Consider the following 17,806-nt stretch of genomic DNA (forward strand, 5'->3'; position numbering starts at 1 on the left):
TTGAACAAATCTCAGACATCGAACATAACATTTCCAAAGGAGAGAGGCAGGGCTCTGGAGAGCACTGAAGGGAATGAAAGGTCCCGGGGGCATGCTGGGACGTGTGAACATGGGGCTCTGGGCCAGCTGGAGAGCAACAGGGAGATCCCCAGGGAATATGAGGGCAAATGTGGGACTTGGGGCCCCCCAAGAGGACCCAAGTGCCCAGGGGTGAGTGGGCCTTGTGCCACCCACAGGGGACACCCTGCCCCTCCCGGCCTGGGTGGCGTGTCACAGTGGTGCCTTTGTGACCTGACCTGTCTCTGTGACACCCTGTGGTGCTGCATATGGTCAACGCAGCCGTGGCCCCCACCCCGCAGTGTCTGGCGGGACGGCGACGGGACAGGGCGAGAGCGTGGAGCTGGCGAGGAGCCCCTGAGCGCAGCCCACGTCTTTCATCGCCACCCCCGGCAGCCCCGCGGTGCCGAGGCATTTTGCCGAAGCTTACCCCTTCCCCATCCCTACCCCTTTCCTCTGTCCCGCAGGATGGCGGAGAGACCCCCCAGCCGCCCCAGGGTGGCCTGGGAGGAGAACAGGGCTCCCCAGGAGAGCAGCTCTCCACCGGAGCCCCACGAGGTGTGCATGCCCAAGCCGTTGCAGATCGGTAAGTGAGGGGCCCTGCTGGGCTGGGCAGGGCTGGGGCCAGCGACCGCACCCCGATCGACGCCAGGGTCCTGTTTCCCCGGCACATCGGCAGTGGCAGTCCCACGGGTGGGGAGCACGGCACTGCCGGAATGCTGCTTAGGGCTGGGAGACTGCCCCAGCACAGCCTCCCGCAGGGTGGGAGACAGCAGAGGGGACCCGGCTCCTGCTGCGGGATATGGGCAGCAAGAGGCAGCTGGCCTGGCACTAGGCAGCCGTAGTGGGGGACGGGGACCTTTCCAGCCCATCTGCAAGTGAGTTCCTAAGCTCGGTGCCCTCGTGGCTTTCTGTGCCGTGCTGCACTCCAGCATCACAGCCCACCTGCCGGGCATCCTCCAGCCCAGACACCCGTGGGGAGACCGTGCCAGGGGAGCGGGAACGGGGCTGGACAGAGGGCAGAGCTCCTTCCTCTCCCCGTGTTTGCCTTCGGCCTCTCCCTACAGCCCTCCCTGCTCTCCTCCTTTACTAGGTGCCCTCTCTGCCGCTTCCAGCTGGCTGGCTCTGTACAGAAAGGAAAAAGAATCCATGCAGTTCATCCAGGTTTTTCTAAAGAACTCCAAAAAGGTAACCACGGCCATTTCCATGGTAGCTGTGCCTGCGTCTCCCGATGGAGCCACCGGCTCTGCTGCCTGCTGCCAGGGCTGCTGGGCGACCGCTGGCTGGGCAGAGCCGCTCCCCGCCAGGTCTCCTGCACAGCACTGCAGCCCCAGTGCTCCAGTCCTGCTGGCCGCGTGTCTACGTTCTCACGCTCCCCGTTTGTCTCTCTGTCCCCTGGCTGCCAGGAGAAGGCCCAGAAGATGCGGTTCCTAGAGACCATCTGCACCCTGTGCAAAGCTGCCAGGTGCAAGGGCTTGTCACAGGGCCTGAATGCGTTCTGCCACAAATTTGAGCTGGCAGAGAACATCAAGGTGAGGGGACACCCGGCGGGTCTGGGGAGGGCGGCAAGGTCCCCGGGCACCGGCACAACGTGAGGACAGCGCATGGGCAGGGGAAGGCAGGGACAAGAGTGTGTGGACACCGAGCTGCCCCGAGGGGACTCGGATGCTGCTGAGAAGCCCTGCCAGCAGAGACCCCAGCACCGGGGCGGGGGGGCGGGGGGCACACTGGGGGCCGGTGCTGGGGCAGGGGCAGAGGGTCTCCGCCAGCCCTGCCACCTGGTGCTGGGTCTGCTGGCACTGGGTGCTGGCAGCTGCCAGGTCCCATCCCGGATGTGCTCTGCAGGTGCTGCTGGAAGAGGAGCCCATGGACCACCTGCACACAGCGGTGCGGCAGCAAGCTATGCTTGCCATCGCTGCCTTGAGGTACCTGCCAGGCCCCTGGTTTGGCTGGAACCTTTCCACAACCCGTGGCCCTGGGCCTGGCCGGGGCCACCCCCCATCCAGGCACAGTCCAGTGGTGCCATCAGAGGGCCTCTGCTTTGCCCTGCTGGCAGCTTGTTGGGAGGGCGCAGGGGAGGGCAGAGGGATCCTGCGGCTCCCCGCCACGTCTCAGCTCTTCCCCAGAACGGGAGGCGGGAGGCTTGCCTGCCAGGACTGTCCTTTGGCCCAGGCCATATCGAGGATGGAGGCGGTGCCTCCTGGCAGCACTCCCCACACACCCTCCATCCCTCTTGGGGACCCCCTGCTCCAGAGCTCCGTGTCCACCTGCCCAAGGCATCGAGGCACCGCTCCCAGCACCGGTGTCCGACAGGACCCCCCCCCTCTCTCTCTTTGCAGCAAAGTGGAGATGGTGCTAGAGGGCAAAAAGAAAAGCCTCTTAGAAGCCTGCTTCAGGAGTGTCTTCTTGCTTCCTCCAAAACCAGACATGCAGGGCCTGGACACTACTCTCTACTTTGAGGTAAGTGCTGGCTGAGCTACAGGAGCCCCCAGTCCCTCTGGGCTGCTCCCCGGCCGCCGCGTGCTGAGAGACAACCGGAGATCCAAGGCAGGGCAGGGTATCGACTTTGCTTTGCCACCCTCATCCCTTTGTCCCCTTCCCGTGGGCCTGGCCACGTCCAGTGCTGCAGGCTGCTCTGCCCACAGCAGCTTGCCTGCTCCGAGGCTTCCCCTGGGCACCGCGAGGCAGCGCAGGCGTCCTCTCTTGCCGTGGGGAGTTCAGATCCGTCTCCAGGGTTGAGAGGGACTGCAGAAAGACTGCCACAACCCTTTGTCCTCCTTGCAGACCCTGGACGCCATGGACACCATGCTGCGGACGTTGGTGCTCAGCTCTTCTGCCTCTGGCTTCACAGAGCTGCAGACAATCTTACAGGTCTGGTGTTGGCAAAGAGTAGGGTTCACAGGGGCTGCTCCTCACCCTGGAAGGGAGTGTCCACTCTTGAGTGGACAGTTCGCACCCCAGTGCCATGCACAGAGCACACTGCAGGGAGGGTGCCCAGCTCCCCTGGGGGAGGCAGGGGTGGCCCACCATGTTCTTCCAGAGCCCAGTGCCCCCTGCCTGCAGTCAATGTGACTTGCCCTCTGCAGCCTCCTCCTGTGTCACGGCAAGGCCTTGCCCATGGCAATTCTGGGCCAGCTCTGTCCCCAGAGCTTTGCTTGCACCAAAGCGGTGGGAGGCATTTGACCCCTCTCCTTAGGCACCACAGTGGTGGCAGCTGGTGCTGCTCTTCCCCCGCCTCGCAGTCCCTTGTGCTTTCCTCCCCAGGTCTGACCGGGGCAGAGACCCCCTGGGACCTGCCTGTCCTGCACAGGGAGCCCAGCCCTGAAGCTCTGTACTCCTGGCTTCCCAGGGGGCTGTATCCCCATTCCCACATTGCAGACCCCCCGGGCAGGCTCCTGCCCAAAAGCCCAGCCTTCATGGAGAGGGGACACAGGGCTGTGTTCTGGGGGAGGGCACGGAAAGGAGCAGACGCTGCCCTGGGTGTGGTATCTGCCTACCTGCCTGGCCACAGGGACTGCACGTGTCCAGCCAGGACTTCAGCAGTGCTGCTTCTGCTGGTGCAGGTGCCAGCTCGCAGGGCACATCGGCAGTTTCTCTCCTCCCAGATGCTGCTGACCTTCACCAACTGCCAGAGTGCAGCTGTGTGCGAGAGGGCCGTGGGGAGGATTGGGAAGCTGAGTGATTTGCTGGCCAGCTGTTCCTCCGTGGAGGTAAGGAGCCAGGCACCCTCCAGCCAGGCTCTCTCCCCTTCCCTGCACACGGGAGCAGCCTGCAGCTCAGAGATGCCTGCGCGGCAAGCCTGGGCACCGGCTGAGGCGTTCAGCAAGGCTCTGCCCTGGAGCGAGGGTCTTGGTTTCTTTCTTTTTTCTTCTTCCCACGGTCTTCTCTCCCCAGTTTCCTCTCCGCCAGGAGCCGTCTCGGCCCCCAGTCCTGTGCAGGACGGGACTGCCCAAGGGACATGGTGGGAGCCCAGGCCTGGCAGCTCTCCCTGCCCTGCTGCCCAGCTAGCTGCTTTGGGAGGGCCCTCCAAAGCTCCAGCTCACCGGGGATCCTTCCCCTGGGCAGAGTCTTGGGTTCAGGGCTTTGGTCGCAGCTGCTGCCCGTCAGCCCTTCTACCTGTCCTCCCTCTCCTGCCCAGGTCTGGAGCACCTTTGTAGGAGATGATGCCAGCCCTGCCTGCCACACAGAGATCCATATGCCCATCCTGGGACAGCTGCTGGGGCACCTCATCCTCTGCCGCACTTGCAAGAGCTGGGAGATCAGCTGGGTTGCTTTGGATGCTCTTCATCACCTCTTCAGATTCATCCTGCAGCAAAAATGTAAGAGAAGCTGTGGTGGACCGCATCCCTCCACACACATCTCCTCATATGCCTGCTTGTTTCCCTGGGTATTGCAACAGACCGTTCTTGTGCTTTCTGGAGGCTGTCCATGAAAGTCTGCTTTCCTGACCTCCTTTGCCCCTCACAGCTGCTTCCCATAGCATCCCAGCTATCGTTTTGCTGCAGAAGCTGAATGCTCGCCAGAAGTCCAGGACCTGCTCTTTGCTGCTCTCCTTCCCCACTCTTCTCAGGACCTCTCAGAACCCGGCTGTTTCATGGTCCCCACAGCCAAAGCTATCATTGATTACCACGTCCTGAAAATAGTTCCTCCCTATTGGAGAACAGCAGATCCAGCTGTGCATCACCCCAGCTGGTCCCTCCAGCGCCTGCAGCAAGAAGGTGTCCCTGACGCCCTCCAGAAATCTCCCTGACTGCTTGCGTCCTGCCATCTTGCAGGCAGGTCTCAGGGATGTTAAAGTTCCCCATGAGAAGCAGGGCATGTGACACAGAGACTTCCCCATGTGCTTTCAGGAAGACTTCGTCCACATCCTCTCTCCAAGTGTGGGGGGGGTCTGCAACACGCTGCCACCACCATGTCACCAGCACTGCCTCTCCTCTGCTTCTGACCCACGTACTCTCTCTCAGACTCTTGATTGTCCCCTACATCTGAGCTGCTCCTTCAAATACGAGCCCTCCCCCAGCCTCCTCTTCCCCATCTCTCCTGAAGAGCTTGCATCTGTGCACTGCAGCACTCCAGCCACGCAAGCCGTCCCCTGCATCTCAGTTATTCCAACAATGTTTTAGTTGTGCGACTGCATGCAGAGCTCTAGTTCCTTTGAGTTTCCAAGGCTGTGAGCATTTGCACACATACGCTTGAGGCAGATGTCTCTCATCCTTCTCCATCATCCTTCAGGTCCCTCTTGTTCCCTTTGCCTGTCACCCTGTGCTTTACACCCTTGTCCACCACCTCCTCCCCTGACTGTGGGTCATAACCTCCCTCCTCAGCCATTCCTAGTTCAAAGCTCTTTTCACCATGTGGTAAGCTTGTTGGCAAAGACGCTGTGTCCTACCGACTCTTCTGTGATCCCCTCCTGTTTAGGCACGACACTGCCAGAGGATGATGCAGAGCATCCACAGAGTCAAAGGGAACGGGAAGCTGCGATCACCTCCTGGCTTTCTGCGCCCAGCACCAGCAACGTTACAATGGTAATGAGCTCCTCGCTTGCTGGGCCTCTTGTCCGTGGCATCAGCAGGAGACTTGTGTGAGCAAAGGGATCTGGAATCAGCAGGGTTGGCATGGCCTCACTGTCACTGGTGAGAGGGTTGCTGCTGTCGCTGAGCAGGGACTAAAAAGGGCTGCACTCCAGTGTCCCAGCAGCAGCTCCAGCCCTCCTGTCCACCAGCAAGCCCTGATTCTCTGTAGGGCCAGCACACTGTGCCCACGACCCCAGCCCTCCTCTCTCACCCTGAGCGCCCTCTCTTCTCATCCTCCACCGCGCACTGACTGCAGCCCCTGCTTCCAGCTGTCCTGTGGGCACTGCTGTCAGCACCGCCAGGCCATCTCTTGCCAGAGCTGCTCTCGCCGCTCAGCTAAGCAGCACCACCAGGACACTCGGTGTGACGTGTCTTCCCTGCCTTCCTCCCTCCCATAGGCATTTGGAAAATACCTCCAGCCTTCTGAGAGGACAGACATCGTCCTTGTGGCCATTGAGGCCATGGGAGACTCAAGCATCTATGACAAGGAGGAGGCGAGCAGCATCCTGGATGTGGCTGTGAGAGAACCTGCCTCCTGGCTGACGGCGGTAAGCGGCCTGTGGCTGCCCTGCCCTTGAGCCCTTTCAGGCGTTGTTCCTCCTTCCATCCCTCCCTCCCTAATGCAGGTGCCTCAGGCACCCTGAAGCCGTTTTAAGCCAGGAGAGTAGGATGGGTAGGGCAGCAGCTTCAGAGGCAGCTGAGGAAATGGCTGCACTCCAGTGGCAGCACCATCCTCACCCGTGTGCCATCCAGGTGCCAAACATCGTGAGGTGCGTCTATGAAAACATGGAGCACATCCACACAGCGTCAGCCCGGCACAGCCTGGACCTCCTTCTTCTGCTGATGACTGACCAGTGCCCCATGGAAGTGGTCACGAGCCTGTTGAAGCTCTCTCCATCTTGTGATAGGTACTGACCCCAACAGCTCCTGTGGGCTTGTCCATGTGGGGAGAGGGGCCTGGAGCCTTTCCGGCTGCTAGAGCCACTGAAAACCGCAGGACACCCCTGAGGAGAAGGGCCCTCCACCCCACCACGCTTTCCAGCCCTGCTGGATCGGCCAGGCCTGCAGTAGCCAAACCTGGCCAAGCCAGCCCAGAGCCCCGCCACAAGGTTGCTCCCTGCCCCATGGGGAACACTATCTCAGCCCCCTCCTGCTTGCCCAGGCAGGGACCCAGGCACTCAGGCGAGGGGGTTGAGAATGGCCAGGGCTGCAGGACAAGCCCGGGACCTGCCGCGCTGGCCCGGGCACAGTGTGGTGGCCGAGGCAGCCCTGCTGACAGAGTGCTCTGGGCCTGCAGTGCTGCTCTGGCCATGTGGGATGTGATGCTTTCCCAGCCCCACACGTTGGAGAAGGTCTTGAGGGAGCTACTCGGCAAGCTCCAGGACCAGCAGCTGCGCAGGGTGTTCAGCTCCAACACAGAGGACGCCTGCATCCATCACTTGGCTGTGAGTGATCAGACCGGTCCTTGCTCGCTCTCTGGGCTGTGCCTGCCTCTCCAGGAAAACAGGCACGGCCCTCTCCCCTCCCATCTGCCCCGACACGGTCACCTCCTCCAGGACATACGGACACAGCCCCTTCGGGCCAGCAGGGACCTGCCCAGCACCAGGTTCCCCTGCGCCAGCCGTGCAGGGCCACTCCACGCTGCTTGGGCCCCCGGTGCACAAGCACGAAGCCCAGGCAGCCCCTGCCTGCCCAGGCAGCACTCTGCTTCCCCCCCTGCCCGCATCCATCCCTCTGCACTGCTCTGCAGGCTGGAAACCTGGGGCAGGGCAAGGGCTCGGTCGGGGGCAGAGACATGGCCTCTGCACAGGCTGAGCGGGCTGCAAGGCTGGGGCCAGGAGACACTCGTCACCACTCGCGTGTCGTGCCTCCTTTGTGCCAGCTCTTGCTGCTCAATCGCTCCTCAGAGGCATGAGAGCAAGCGGCTGCCGACGCTCAGCAGACAGGAGGAGCTGGCACAGACAACCGTGTGGTGTGCGGTGGGGTGTAGGGCACTGGGGTGCCAAGCGGCCGTCCACGGGCAGAGCTGCCCCCAGGACAGGCTGTCTGGCTCTGGTGCCCTGGCCCTGAGCTGCCAGTGGGAACCAGGAGCTGCACGGTGTTGGGAGCCCTGCAGGCTCTGCCAGTCTCTCACTGCCATCTTTGTTTCAGCTGCTGGCCTCCAGCGACATTAAATCAGAGGAGTTTGCTGGCCTGTACAAAGTCCATAGGTACCTGAGGCGTCCAAGCCTGGCGCTGCTCTCACTGGTGCTCAGAGGCCTCGTCACGCTGTCGCAAAGACCTGAGACGGTGAGCAGGGCATAGTCAAGTGAAGCCACGTTGGCAGGCTGGGGCTGCGGCAGTGGGTAACGCGGTGCCTTGGCCTGGGCTGGGAGTCAGGAGGTGGGGTGACAGCTCCAAATGCCCTTGCTGTCCCCTTCGCGGGCCTCGGGGTCCTTCAGGCTCAGACCTTGCCACTGCAGCGCAAGGTGAACAGCTCCCTCACCCACGTGCAGGAGCTCTCGCTCCTGGCGCATCCCCGTGGTGCTGGGCAGGAGTTTCTGCTCTGCACCAAGGCAGCCAGTGCCAAACTGCCTCAGTCGAGGGATTACCGTCCGCAGAAGAAGCATCCTGCTGAGAGGGGGAGGATGAGCCAGAGCCTCGAGTACAGCTGATGTTACGGGCTGACGCTGGGGCCTGGGGCAGTGGGTCTCTGTCATGAAGGGGTCACAGCCCACTCATTGCCAGCTTAGAGATCTCTGCCCTTCCCCGCACCCTGCCGTGGGGGCCAACAGAGCGCTGCATGGAGGGGCCTGGTGGCTGTCTGGGGAGCTTTCCAGGCCCGGAGGGTTACCAACCCACCTGCCCGTTTGGGCCCGTCGGAAAAGGGGGTGGCTGAGCAGGGGACACGGAGCCTTTGCTCTCCTGCCCTAACTTCCCTATCCCCTGCTATCCTCATGTCCCCAACGGTGCGCCCATGGCCACCACCTGCCAAGAGGCGGCTGAAGGGATTCCTGTGCCACCTGCCAGGAATCTGGACGGGAGGCTGGTGCTCAGTGGGCAGAGCATTTTTGCCAGGGTGGTCTTTCACCGCTTGACAAAAAGGAAATTCTGTGCTTCATGCAGGCAAGAAAAATGTTGGTCCTGCTGCCAGACATCATGGAGACCCAGCAGAATGCCAACAGTGACAACAAGATGAAGGCCCTGCTTGTCTTCAGAAATGTGATAGGTCATATGAAGAGGAAGGAGGCCAGCCCCACCGCTCTGCAGCTGGTGGACAAGCTCCCGCCACTCTTTGATGATGTAAGGCTGCTTGTGGGAGCCTGAGCCCCACTGATGGGCCCTCTGCAAGGACAACTGCCCGTCAGCCTGGCCCTGCGGCAGCACTTGCACAGGGCCGTTCCCCTCCTCACGCCCCTGGGCTCTCGTGGAGATGGCTTCTGGGCTCTGCAGCCCAGCACGGCTTCTCCCTGACAACTTGATGCCTCCAGGCGACCTAAGCCCCCTGTGCTGAGGCCCAGCCTAGCCCCTGTGCAAAGCACCTGCAAGCCAAGAGCTGCTCTCAGATCTGCGAGGCCTCCCCTGGCTGCACTGCCAGGCAGGACCAGACGATCTCCCCAAGTGCCGTGGCGAGGGGCTGAGGCTTAGGTGGCGATGTGTGCCCCGGAGGCATTGCCGAGGGCCAGCCCGGTCTCCTCCTCAGGCCATCCCTGGGGAGCTCTGCACTGGTGCGGCTGGTGTGGCTGGTGGTGAATGCCGGGGGGGGGGGGGGGGGCTGGCACAGGCACTGCCTGATGGAAACCTCTTGCATGGCCTTTCGTGGGCCTGGGGCCATTCAGCCACGGCTGCAGATCTGGCCCACAGCTCCTGTGTGCAGAACCTGACTCCAAAGCATCTCCGCTCACATCAGCCACGCTAACGCCCTTGCTCAGGGAGCGGCTGTTGCTGAAGTCTTCCTGTCCTCCTCCCTACCAGCAGTCCAGCCAGCTGCGAGAGCTCTCCATCTGCCTCTTCAAAGATGTGATGCAGACAGTGGTGGGGAACGACAAGCAGCAGATGAGGAAGAACGTGCGGAGAAGCCTGCTCCCACTGTTCTTCCACATGTGTGACCAGACCGAGAGCGTGGCCAAGGTACAGGTTTCAAACCTGACCAGTGATGCGGGGAAGGGCGTGCTGACACCACGGGGGTGGCCTGGGCATCAGGGAGGCGCAAGGGCTGCTGGCAGTTGGACGCTTGGAGTCTGTGTCACCTCAGGGTCCAACTGCCTGAGTCACTGAGGGCAGGGCAGAGCTCCCCTCCTTCCCTGCACCGGTCCCACCACTGCCTTCCCGTCCTCCCTCTGTGCCTCCTGCTGCAGAGGAGGACGGGAAGGTGGGGGTCCCCTCCCACCCCTGCTCCCCCCATTCAGGTGGCCTCCAGTGCACCCCAGAGGAAGGGTCCCAGCATACCCAGCGCGAGGAGGGGTGGAGAAGCTGGCACGGACATTTCCCACACCTGCCCTACCTGGTCCAGCAGGGCTCAGCAGCAGCCCATGGCCACCAAGGCCTGACCACAAGAGTCCCTAGAAGCTTCCCAGCTGCCCCTGCAAGCGTTGGAGGCCAGGGCTTTGAGCCCCATTCCCTGTCCACAATCCCCTCAATCCCCGTCTTCCTCTGCAGGCCTCTCAGGAAGCCCTCCTCGTCGCTGCAACGCTGCTAAAGTGGAAACAGCTCAAGCACCTGACCCAGACACAGCAGACAGGCAGAATCGGGGAGTGCTTGGTGAGGACAACCCCCAAGCCCCAGGGCCTGGGCTGGACAAGGGGTGCCCCCTGTGCAGCTGTGCCTCGCCTGCCCTGCTCCAGCCCAGAGCCCGCAGCCTGGAGCTGCATCCTCCTCCCCTGCCCTCAGGCACAGAGCCCCCAGGGGCTCTTCTCCAGGCCCCTCTCCCCTCCCCGCCCTCAGGATGTTGAAGGAGACCCTAAGCCCATCTGGGCCCTGGCAGTGGGACGGACAGAGGGGTCTCAGGACCTCCAGACCCCCCCCCTGCCTGCAGCTGACTCTGAACCTCCACCCCACAGGGCTCCTGGCTGGGAGATGGGAATGGCCTGAGGTGGAAGGGGGACAGGGGATGCTGGGAGGAGGGACCGGTTCGGCCCACTGGGGAGGGTCTGTGTCAGCCCCATGCCCTCGTGCTCTCTCCAGCTGGTGCAGGACAGGAGCAGAGTTGAAGAATATCTGAGTCAGAGCCTGCCATACTTGAAGGATGCTCAGGTCACCTTGCGAGAAGCAGCCGTGAGGTTCATTGGTGAGCCACAGCAGCCCCTGGGGTCCCTGTTTTTGCAGCCTGGTCCCAGTCCCAGCCACTGCACTGGCAGCAAGGGGCAGCCCTGTGGCTGCCAGAGCCCCGACGGCCCCATGCAGGGCCTGGGCAGCCAGGGTCTCTGCGCGTCCCTCTCCCACCCCTGCCCGCGCAGGTGGGCTTAGTGGCAGCCTTGCTCGGTCCCCACCACCCCCCCCCCCCTCAGGTACTGTCCTTCCCTGGGGTCACCCTGCTGAGGGCGAGGAGGGTGTGCAGCCAAACCAGCAGAGCCACGAGCCGTGCTGCTGGGAGCATGCTGGGGAGCAGGAGGTCTGACAGAGCTCTGTACCTAGGGCTTGCCGCACAGCACCTGAGGGACAAAAGCGAGGAGAAGCTGTCTGAGATCTGCAACGGTGAGTAGGGGCAGTGCTGTGTGCGCCAGGACTGGCGGGGCAGGGGACAGAGCCTGGGCAGTGTGTTGCTATGCCTCGCCCTGCTCCAGGGAAACGCTTCAAGGGCAGAGGAACGCCTCAGGGGCATTTGGGGCATTCCTGAGCAGCAGCTTCCAGCTGATGCATTTGTCCCACCTGCTCCATCTGGCCAGGGAGAGGGATGGGTGGGGCTGGCATGGTCTGGAGGGGATGCCTGGGTGTCTCTGCAGATAGGTGGGTTTCAGCTCTGTTCTCTTTCCTTCTGCTGCAGCCCTCCAGCTTTTGGAGAAAGATGCCGAACTCTCAGTCTCATCCCTGGCAGCTCAGACCATGCTGACCCTGAGATCTTCGAGGGAGCAGCCAACTTCGGGATGGACCCTGTGGGCGCTGTGCTGCTGGCCCTGCAAAGCCGGGCAGAAATGAAGCTCTCTTCAAGAAAATGGCTCTTTTTGATTAAAGCTGGAACCACAAGCCCAAGGCCATGGTGTCCTTCACGCAGGAACCACCCTGAGCATTCTGAGCAGCTGGCGTTATTCGGGCCTCTACCGCTGTGTGCAGGACAGCTCACCCCTCGGCGCACCCTGGCCCCAATATTGTTTTAGAATGTCCTCCCTCTGTTAGGCTTGCCCCCAAAAGAAGTCATGTTTGTTCACCTCCTGTGGAAGTCTTTTCTCTGGGGAGGCAGAGGGCAAAAGGGACGAGGCAGACCCCAAAGGAACCAGGATTGCCCTGAGAGCTGCCTCACGCCCAGGCTTTCCAGCAGCCCGTGGCAGCACAGTACACACTGACCCAGGGTGTCCTTGCAACAGAGGCCCAGCTGCCCCGCTGGACTGCAAAACCTGGAGGTTTCATCCTGGTGTTCAGACGTGGCCACCTCTGGCATGCTCCGGTCTTGCACATCCTTGCCCGTGAGCCAGGGGAGAAGTTTCCCTGTGGAGCGGGAAGAGCTGTGCCCCCAGGGGCACCCTGCCCCTCCTCCTCTGGGCCGCTGGGGCCAGCCTCCCAGCCCTTTGGGCAGCTGGCCTGCTCTGGCCTTCTTCCACCACAGCAGCAGCACCTGTCCCCTGCCCCTGGCACGGCCCTCTCGCCAGTGCAGCAGCACCAGCCAGACCCCAAATCCCGCTGTTATCCCAGCAGCTGCCAGGGCTCAGCAGAGCACTGCGTCCCACAGGACAGGCCCAGGCCATGCCTGGTGCCATCAGCCAGGCAGTGGGGCCAGGGTGCGCCAGGCTCCCCACAGCCACCTCCCCAAGGGCTTGGAGGTGGGGGGACATCAAATGCCCAGCAGTAGAGAGCTCCTCACTCCCCCTGGCCAGCAGCTCCGCTCTATGGGGCCAAGCCCAGGCTGTCCCCGCGAGTCCCTGGGAAACCTCTCAGCTCTCCAGGGCTGGGCTGGAGGTCCCCTCCCTGCTGCCAGCCTGCCTGGTACAGGGCTCTGCCCTAACCAGGGCTCTCCCACTGCAGGCAGCAGAGCCCTGCTCTGCACCTAGCGCCCTGGGATACAGGGCCACGGTGCTGAAGGATAGGTGTGGGCCGGCCTGGGGCCACAGCCCGGCTGCATGCCCCTGCAGCCGTCCTGCTCAGGGTTCCACAGCTCAGTCTCCATTTCTGGCCTCATCCTACCCTGAGAGGAGTCAGAGCTGTGCTGCAGAGACTGCGGTCCCCTCCACCACACAGCCAGGATGGGCCACAAGAAGGGCGGCCCCCGTTCCAGCCACCCCATGGGTCACCGGCCTCTCTCGCGGGGCCACAGCAGCTGTTGCTGTCGCATCCCGCCCCCCGGTGCCGCTGCCGCCAGGGCCCTCGGGCCTCCCCATCCGTCCTCGGGGCTCAGGGGGGATGGGGGAGAGAATCGGAATGTTAAAGGGAGAAAACTCATGGGTTGAGGGAAAGACAGTTTAATAGGTAAAGCAAAAGCCGTGCGCGCAAGCAAAGCAAAATAAGGAATCCATTCACTATTTCCCATCGGCAGGCTGGTGTTCAGCCACCTCCAGGAAAGCAGGCCTCCATCACACGTAACGGTTACTTGGGAAGACAAGCACTAGTAACTCCAAACTTCCCGCCTTCCTCCTTCCTCCCCCAGCTTTTATTGCTGAGCACGATGCCATGTGGTAGGGAATATCCCTTTGGTCAGTTGGGGTCAGCTGTGCCGGCTGTGTTTCCTCCCAACTTCTTGGACACCCACAGCCTCCTCGCTGGCGGGGCGGCGTGAGAAGCAGAAAAGGCCTTGACGCTGTGTAAGCACTGCTCAGCGATAACTGGAACATCCCTGTGTTATCCACGCTGTTTTCAGCACAAATCCAAAACATAGCCCCATACCATTTACTATGAAGAAAACGAACTCTATCCCAGCCAAAACCAGCACACCCGCCCAGCTGCTGGGATGGGGACTACGGCTGCCCGCATGCCTTTGGGGGTGAAGGACTACACCCCCCCAGCATGCCCCAGGGGAGGGAGTACAGCTCCCAGCATGCTGTGGAGTACAGTCCCACGAGCTGGAGGGCCACCTGGCCCCGCGGGTGGCCCAGGAGGCTGCAGCCGACGTGACACATGGGCTGGCCCGACGCCTCCTCGCTCCCCTGCCACCCAGCATGTCTGGGGCAGGAGCGCCCGGGGCCACGGGGCGAGTTGGTGGCACGCAGCAGCTACAGCTGTGGCAGGCAGAGGAAGAGATGACAGCTGTGAGCCCCAGGGTGGCAGGGACACCCTGGCATCCCGCTTGTCCCAGCGGCAGCAGCGTGGCAAACCTCGTCTCGTTGTCCCAAAGGGGTTCTTTTACCCGGTGTGCAGACGGCCAGTAACGCACTGAGTCGAGATACTTGGTTTTGATTTCTTTTCTGCGCAGAAGAGGGTGCCAGGCATCTAACACAGCCAGCACACACTTGAAACATGTCAGGATCAAGGAAAAAGTGGTAAAAAAATACATGATTGGTTACAAACAATTTATATAACAAAAGTGCTTCTACACATGTCTACGTGATTACCTAACTCGGTATATTAAGGTGGTCTCTTACAATTACATACTCGTTATGCACAAGTGGGTGTCATTTTTAACATTAAAAATCAAGCTAGGTTAGCTAAGGACATGCTTTTCTTGACACTACTCCAGAACTGGGCACCTATGGTATAAATCAGCAGTAAGGGAATAGCACTGACAGAACCTCGTTGTTTCACATCCTTGCTTCAATGGATTCAATGTAGGGACTTTCCATTCCTATTCCTATGGTTTCCATAACTGATTGTTGGAGTCGACTGTTGTCCTTCCGACATCAGTCTGTGCTGGAGTCCAGCCCCTCCTGTCACCTGCTCAGAGAGAGATGTCACTTTGAAGGACAGCAGCACCTTTAACCCGGCAGCTTTTTCTCCAGTGCCACTCCTGAGTTCCCATCAGGCACCCGGAGGCTATCGCAGCAGAAGCCCCCGCTGTGCCTCGCAACGGAATATACAGCACCACTGGTGGCTTCAGAAAAATGTGTTCCCACAAGCTGGAAAACCAGGATAGAAGTTTATCAAGTTTTCAATCGTTTTCTTTTAAAGAGAGGAGCTGGAAGTAACTGGAAGATGTTCCGATGTAGCAATCCATCCAAACTCCCTATCAGATGTGGAGGAAGAGGCTGAGATGGCCAGCGCCCAAGAGAAGAGGCTTCCTTCTGCTGAGGCAGACCGAGAGGCGTAACGACTTTTATCTGTTCTCAACTGACATCAAGGCTTTTGCCTTGGACCTTGAAACTGAAGACTGAATATCTGTCCTGGTTTTGGCTGGGACAGAGTTAATTTTCTGTCTAGTAGCTGGTATAGTGTTATGTTTTGGGTTCAGTATGAGAAGGATGTTGGTAACACACTGATGCTTTCAGAGCTGGTGGTGAGCAATGGCATTGTGCATCACTTGCTTTGTATGTTCCAATCCTATCAGTATTATTATTGTAATTTGATTATTGTTATTATTTTCATTATTAGATTCTTCCTTTCTGTTCTATTAAAATGTTCGTATCTCAACCCACGAATTACACTTTTTTTCCGATTCTCTCCCCCATCCCACTGGCAGGGGGGGAGTGAGTGAGCGGCCGCGTGGTGCTTAGTCGCTGGCTGGGATTAAAGCGTGACAGAGAACGAGCTGGACATTTTCAATTTTGGAAATAGGCTGTGCAGAGAATAAGAGTAACGAGACGTTTAGGTGCTGAGGCAAGCGCAGGTCCCCCGTGCTCTTTGGCCCAACAACACCCTGGCTCCTTGTTTGCGTCGCACCTAAAAATGTAGTCATTCTCTGTTATTCATTCCTGTTATTCATTGTAGAGCCTGTTTCCAAATTAAAAAAGGCCAGCTAGTTCTCCCACAAGGAAGGTGCCGGGACTGAAAGCTGTTTGTGGAGACAACCTTCCCTTTGCAGCCCATCCACAGGCCCAATAGCACTGGGGATCAGGTCTCTCCTCATCACTTAAATATTTCGTTACTCTCATTCTCTGCACAGCCTACTTCCAAAATTAAAAGCGTCCAGCTAGTTCTCCCACAGGGAAGGTGCCAGGACTGAAAGTTGTTGCTGGCCATCACCTTCCTTTTCCAGCCCGTTCACAGGCCCGAGGACACTGGGGCTCTGTGCTTGCCTAGCGACCTAAACATCTCGTCACTCTCTCTCTCTCTGCACAGCCTATTTCCAAAATTGAAAAAGTCCAGCTACTTTGCCGGCATGGAAGGTGCCAGGAATGAAAGCTGTTGCTGGCCATCACCTTCCCTTTGCAGCCCATTCACAGGCCCAAGGACGCTGGTTGTCTGCGCTTGCCTCACGCGTAAACATGCCGTTCTGTGCAGTATATTGTTGACTATATCCTTGGCAATGGTGCAGTCTCACCAGGAGATTTGGAATGGATCTAAAAAAAAAGTCTTATCATTCCTTTTTAAGTAAATTGGGCACAGACAGGTTCTCCCTTAGCACCTAGGTTCATCACAGCTCTTGGCCATTCCTGGGTGCTGTAACACGCAGGTAACACCCTTCTGGTAATGCCTCATGAGGTGGTGGGATGCCCAGCCGGTCAAGGAGTGACCTAGGCTTGTTGTATTTGGAGGCAAATATGCTGGGAAACGGAGGTGAGATCAGCATCACGGATGACGCTGGCAGTGCAATAGTAGGGCCAACACTGGAAAAAGCGTCAAGGGAGCTGATGAGCCTTAGGTCTGTGATGACACTGAGCCCTGCAGCCGGGTTTGCAGGGGAGGATTTCAGCCAATATACGTGCCCCACTGTTAGGAGTAACCCCTGTGGTCTGCTCTGAGGGCAGAGGGGTGCAGTTCATTTCCACTGTGAGGATGCTGAAGGCAGCGTCTATGATGGATGCATGTCCCAAGGGTCCTTAAAACACGTGGTTTGCGGTGGCAAGGGTGCTCTGTGCTGGGCGTGGATGGCAAGGGGTGAGCAGTGGGAGCTGCAGCGGGACCCGCGTGGGGACGGTTCCAGCCAGCTCCGAAACAGGTGTGAGCAGCCACCGCCTGCCAAAGCTCCGCCAGTCAGGGGACCCCGCGGCTCCCCTGATGTGCGGAAAACAGGCTCCACAATCAGTGAGACTGTAAAGTAGGTATGTTCATTCAGCGCTGGGCAGCACGGGGGGTAGTCCCACCAAAGTCGTGCGCGCCCGACTCGGCAGTTTGTCTCAAGTTTATACAGTCAAGTGTTACATATTCACAATACGCCTATACATATGCATGACCTATCCCCGCTTCATATTAAAATTAACTCCGAGAGGTCATTTCCATAGTCTCCTCTCAACTGCGCTTGCGCAGTGCCTCTTTATGGTGGTCGTCTGGTGGTCGCAGAGATGAAGATAGACGACTCCTCTTCGTCACCGCTAGTAACCTTTTTTCTTGCGCAGGCTCAGTGATTTCTTGGTATTCACCCAAGCCGCAAGACCGGTCTTAGCTGGCTCTTGGGGCCTGCTCCTGCTTCTTATCAGGAGCTGTCTCTACCTCATTGGCTGGTCCTTGGGACTAGCTCTTGCTTATCAAAGACTGTCTCTGCCTCAGCTAATTTCAACAATGTAAGCGCTAAACATCATCCTTCATCCCCCCTTATTATGTCTACTGAGATTCTCTTGACTCCCCTTGTCTCACCCCGCTGCAGACATGTTGGCTAAGAGAGGCAGGAAGAAGCAGGGAAGGGTAGAAGGAAGCCCATAAGCACTTAGAGCCTGGTTGAGCCCCCGCGTGGGGAAGCCCCTCCTGGTCTGGAGACCGTGAGGTGGGGGCAGCCCCCTGAAGACCCTTCCCACTGCAGAGCCCCCCGGCAGGGCCTGGGCAGGTGGGGAGGGGGGTTGGGTGCGTGCAGCCCCTCTGTGACACAGTCTGGGGTCACAGTGGGACAGCCCCACATCACAGTGGTGACAGCCCCTCTTTCCCCATCGGGACCAGCATCCACCCCACACCCCCCGGCAAGGCCGAGGGGACGCCAGGCGCTGGGGGCTGTTCTTGCCACCGCTCTGCTCTAGAAGAGCTGCTCT

This window comes from Harpia harpyja, chromosome 2 (assembly GCF_026419915.1).
Source record: "Harpia harpyja isolate bHarHar1 chromosome 2, bHarHar1 primary haplotype, whole genome shotgun sequence".
Taxonomy (NCBI): Eukaryota; Metazoa; Chordata; class Aves; order Accipitriformes; family Accipitridae; genus Harpia; species Harpia harpyja.